Source organism: Ursus americanus, chromosome 5, assembly GCF_024610735.1.
Source record: "Ursus americanus isolate L20-20 chromosome 5, mUrsAme1.1.p, whole genome shotgun sequence".
NCBI lineage: Eukaryota > Metazoa > Chordata > Mammalia > Carnivora > Ursidae > Ursus > Ursus americanus.
The window spans coordinates 81,623,489-81,629,278 of record NC_142131.1 but is presented as its reverse complement, the minus strand read 5'-3'; the positions used below and the strand labels follow the sequence as shown (position 1 = coordinate 81,629,278).

The window sequence follows — 5,790 nt, the reverse complement described above, 5'->3', positions numbered from 1 at the left end:
ATGGTGTGGAGAAAGCAGAACTTTAGCTCTGACTTCATCCTGCTAGGAATCTTTGACCACAGCTACACCCACACCTTCCTCTTTTCTCTGGTATTGGACATCTTCACAGTGGCCTTCATGGGAAATACTTCTATGATTCTCCTAATTTACCTGGACACCCAGCTCCACACACCCATGTACTTCCTCCTCAGACAACTCTCCCTCATGGACCTCATGCTCATCTGTACCACTGTACCCAGGATGGCCTTCAGCTAATTTTCTGGAAGGAAGTCCATTTCTCTGGCAGGTCATGGACCCCAGATATCCTTCTACGTGTCCCTCATTGGAGCTGAATATTTCCTATTGGCTGTCATGGCCTATGACCATTAGGTGGCTATATGCCCCCCACTTTGATACACCATCCTCATGAATCAGAAACTCTGTGCCCTCATGACTGTTGCTTCCTGGATCTTGGGCTCTCTTGATGGTGTTACTGTACTTGTAGCAGCCCTGTCACTCTCTTACTGCAGCTCTCTGGAAATTCATCACTTTTTCTGTGATGTTGCTGCCCTTTTCCCTCTATCTTGCACAGACACCTCTGCTTTTGAGAGACTGCTCTTCATCTGCTGTGTGGTGATGCTAACTAATATTACCAGTCTCCGTGATCATTATTTCCTATTCACATGTCCTTCGAGCAGTCATCCTCATGAGCTCTACAGAAAGTTGCCGCAAAGACTTCACCACCTGCTCCTCCCACCTGTCTGTGGTCGGACTCTACTATAGTGCTGTTATGTTCATGTACATGAGATCAGCTTCTATCCATACACCAGACCAGGACAAGATAGTATCCACTTTCTACACCATCCTCACCCCCATGCTGAACCCTCTCATCTATAGTCTCTGCAACAAAGACGTATCCAGGGGACTTCAGAAACTACTGAGAAATGGAACGTAAATGTAATTTTTTGTAAATATAACTAAATGACCACTCAGGGGACTTCAGAAACTACTGAAGAAAGTTAATGCAGTTTTTTCCAAACATGTTTGAGTGCCCACTCAGGTTAATACTCCTTCAGGAAGCTGGAATCCACTGGCCACCCTCTTCTTCCTAGTCTGTCTTTTCTCTACTTTTCCCCAATTTTATAATAGCTTTATTTGCTATAATATACAAATATCATGTGTAAAGTAGGCTGTTTTTGTAGATTAGTGTAGGCTGTTTTACTCCCAAAGAATTTCCATTTTATTACTATTTGTGAGTCATGAGTACTCGACTTTAGGAAACCTGCCATTGTACCAAGGCATAAAATTTTGGTTCCTTGCTATATCCAAGAAAAAGTGTTGGAATCAATCCACTGCTTTTGTTGAGTGCCTCTTTAAGGATTACTTATCTGGGAGTACAAAAATGTTACCCTCCTAGAACCTGGGCATTGGCAGTTTTATTCCTGACTCATTACATAATTACTAACCATTTACAAGAGGGGATTTAGTGTCAAAACTTTCTCCAATCAAGTCTTATGTCTAAACAAAATAGATCTTGGAAAATCCTAGGTAATTTTTCACCTTCAAATAAAAGGAGATATTTTAACAAATCCAGTTAAAATAACTTTGCAAAAAAAAAAATGCTTTGACTGCCTAACCTTCTTCTTATCATGATTTATCTTATTACTCATTCATCATTATACTGGTAACTAGAATCTATCTGAAGAAATTAGAAAACCCTCATTTCTTGGGATTGCTAACTCTGATTATTTTAATACAGCTCTGAAAAGTGAGTGCTTTTATAGTATCTGACAAAAGTAACAAACGTTTTCTTGAAGAGAATTCATAGCCTCTAATTCTTTCTCCATCAGTTCCATTATTCCACGGAGCTCCCACAGTTTGATGTAACCAAATGTTTAATTTTTTTTGCAATTTGTATACCTACACCCTTAAAAATAGAAAGTAATCATTGTCTGCTTCATGGATACAATCTTGATTCTGTCTATATCATCTTAATCCAATCTTTTTGTAGTATATTACTTCTCTATAATAGCTTTTGTTTTATAAAAAATAGACTTTATACTTTAATAACCTGCATCATGAGTTATAGTCTGTTGTATCCCTTTTATCAAAATAACAATATTTTGGACAAGTAGAAAATTCTCAGTAAGTTTGTACCCTTGGTAATATGTAGGAAACCACTATCTAATCCAAGGTCAACATTTTTATGTTTTCTTTTTAGAGTCTGATAACCTAGTTCTTGTATTTATGCCATTAATTCATTTGAGTTTTTTGATATGGGAATTGGTGTGAGGTAGGGATACCAATTCATTATTTTGCCAGTTGTCACAGTACCATTAGTTGAAGAGACTGTGATCTCCACATTGAATAGTTTTTGTACCCTTGTTGAAACTGGTTGATGATTGATTGATCGATCGACTAATTGATTTTAAATCTATTTTCTGGATCTACATATCTACCCTTCAGTTAATAATGCAATGCCTAGATTACTGTAGCCACATTAAGTTAGAAGTCAGGAAGTGTGAGTGCTCTCTTATTCTTGGTCACAAATATTTTAGGTATGCTATGTCTCTGGTATTTAATTTTAGGATGAGCTTTTCAATTTCTGAAAAAAAAAACAGTCATTTGGATTTTTATTGAGATAATGCAGTACCTATTTACAAATTTGGGGAGAACTTGCATATTAACAATAATAAGTCTTACAAATAATACAAATAGGATATTTTAATAATTTCTTTTCTAACATTTCTTTCTTTCATTTTGGGGGGAATTTATAGGTGTACAAATCTTTCATTTATGAAATTTATGGCTAAGTGCTTTCTTCTTTTTGATACTGTTATAAATAGACACTCTAACAGAATTTTCCTGTTGTTCATTGCTGGTATCAGATTGTTAGTTTTTTGACATGCAGATAATTGCATTTATTGAAATTTCTTTCATATGTTTGATTATATTTCTTCCTCCTTTTATGAAATTTCTATATTTTAATAGAATTCTTTGTGAAGATGATCTCTCTCATGATTAAGTAAGTCAATAAGTACTCATCAATGTTTACTTCCAAATCTATATGTTTATGGTTTGTGTCCATGAAGTTATTTGACAGGTTATCCTAGGTTTTCTGCTTTTGGGATAAGTTGGAATATCATGTCCTCCTTTTGCAGACATAGTTATGGTTTTCTTTTTTCTTTTTCTAATTATTTTTTCTTTATTTTTTCTCTTTTCAATTTTTTTATAATGGACATGTATTATTATTATTATTAATTTGACACAGTGTTCCAATATTCATTGCTTGAGCATAACACCCAGTGGTCCATGTAATACATGCCCTCCTTGATACCCATTACCAGACTAACCCAGGCCCACACCACTTTCCCCTCTGAAACCATCAGTTTGTTTCCCAGTGTCCATAGTCTTTCATGGTTCATTTCCCACTCTGGTTTCCCTCCATTCATTTTTCCCATCCTTCTCTTAATGCCCTCCATGCTATTCCTTATATTCCGCAAATAAGGGAAACCATATGATAATTGTCTTTTTCTGCTTGACTTATTTCACTTAACATACTCTCCTGCAGTTCCATCCATGTTGATGCAAATGGTGGATATTCATCCTTATCTGATGGCTGAGTAATATTCCATTGTTTTAATGGACCACATCTTCATTATCCATTAATCTGTTGAAGGGCATCTTGGCTTCCTTCCACAGTTTGGCTATTGTGGACATTGCTGCTACGAACATTGTGCTGTATATTCCCATTCTTTTCACTACATCTGTATCTATGAGGTAAATACCTGGTAGTGCAATTGCTGAGTCATAGGGTACCTCTATTTTTAACTTTTGGAGGACGTTCCACACTGTTTTCCAAGGTGGCTGAACCAACTTGTATTCCCACCAGCAATGTAAGAGGGTTCCCCTTTCTCCACATCCTCTCCAGATTTATTTTTTCCTGCCTTGTCAATTTTTGCCATTCTATCTGGCGTAAACTGGTATCTCAATGTGGTTTTGATTTGAATTTCCCTGATGGCTAATGATTTTGAACAGTTTTTCTTGTGTCTGTTAGCCATTTGTAGGTCTTCATTGGAAAAGTGTCTATTCATATCTTCTGCCCATTTTATGATTTGTTTACTTGTTTCTTGTGTATTGACTTTAAGAACGTTTTTGTATATCTTGGATACCAGTCTTTTATCTGTAGTATCATTTGCAAATATATTCTCCCATTCCATGGGCTGCCTCTTCGTCTTTTTGACTGTTTCTGTGGCTGTGCAGAAGCTTTTTATCATGATGAAGTCCCACAAGTTCATTTTATGTTTTGTTTCTCTTGCCTTTGGAGATGTGTCATGAAAAAGGTTGCTGTGGCTGATGTCATAGACGTTGCTGCCTATGCTCTCGTCTAGGATTTTGGTGGATTCCTGTCTCACATCAAGGTCTTTCATCCATTTGGAGGAGTTTATCTTTGTGTATGGTGTGAGAGAGTGGTCAAGTTTCATTCTTTTCATGTAGCCGTCCAATTTTCCCAGCACCACTTATTGAAGAGACTGTCTTTTTTCCACTGGACATTTTTTCCTGCTTTATCAAAGATTAGTTGCTCAAAGAGCCAAGGGTCCATATCTGGGTTCTCTATTCTGTTCCACTGGTCTGTGTGTCTGTTTCTGTGCCAGTACCATGGTGTCTTTGTGATCACAGCTTTGTAGTACAACTTGAAATCCAGCATTGTGATGCCCCAGCTTTGTTTTTCCTTTTTAACACTTCTTTGGTGATTCATGGCCTTCTCTGGTTCCACACAAATTTAAGGGCTGTTTGTTCCAGTTCTTTGAAAAATGTCATTGGTATTTGGATCAGGATAGCATTGAAAGTATAGGTTGCTCTGGGTAGCAAACACTTGGAGACTAAGAACCGTCCTGCTCAAGAATGATTTGATAAACCAGGAAATCAAAAATCAATTTAAACAATTTATGGAGACCAACGAGAATGAAAACACAACGGTCCAAAACCTATGGGACACTGGAAAGGCAGACCTAAGGGGAAAATACATAGCCATCCAAGCCTCACTCTAAAGAATAGAAAAATCTAAAAGGCAGTTTTTATAATCTCACCTTAAGAAGCTGGAACAGCAACAGAAGAACAGGCCTAATCCATGCACGAGAAAGCAGTTGATCAAGATTAGAGCAGAGATCAATGAATTAGAAACCAGGAGCACATTAGAGCAGATCAATAGAACTAGAAGCTGGTTCTTTGATAGAATAAATAAAATAGACAAACCACTGGCAAGACTTTTCCAAAAGAACAGAGAAAGGACCAAATTAATAAAATTATGAATGAAAAAGGAGAGGTCACAACCAACACCAATGAAATAGGAAGGATTATTAGAAATATTTATCAACAGCTTTATGCCAATAAATTAAGCAACCTGGGAGAGATGGAGGACTTCCTGGAAACCTATAAACTACCAAGACTGAACCAGGAAGAAATTGATTTTTTAAACAGACCAATTAATTATGAGGAGATTGAAACAGTGATTAAAAATCTTCCAAAAAACAAAACTCCAAGGCCTGATGGATTCCCTGGGAATTCTACCAAACATTCAAAGAGGAAATGATACCTATTATCCTAAAGCTATTTCAGAAAATAGATACAGAAGGAAAACTACCAAACTCATTCTATGAGGCCAACATTACCTTGATTTCCAAACCAGGCAAAGACCCCATCAAAAAGGGGAATTACAGGCCAATTTCCCTGATGAATATGGACGCCAAAATTCTCAACAAGATCCTAGCTAATAGGATCCAACAGTACATTAAAAGAACTATCCATCAT

The 5,790-nt window shown here is 36.9% G+C and overlaps 1 pseudogene; it reads left to right on the top strand.

The window, feature by feature from the left end:
• Window positions 1-934, top strand: LOC123780137 (olfactory receptor 2M4-like; annotated as a pseudogene).
• Window positions 935-5,790: the final 4,856 nt, after the last annotated feature.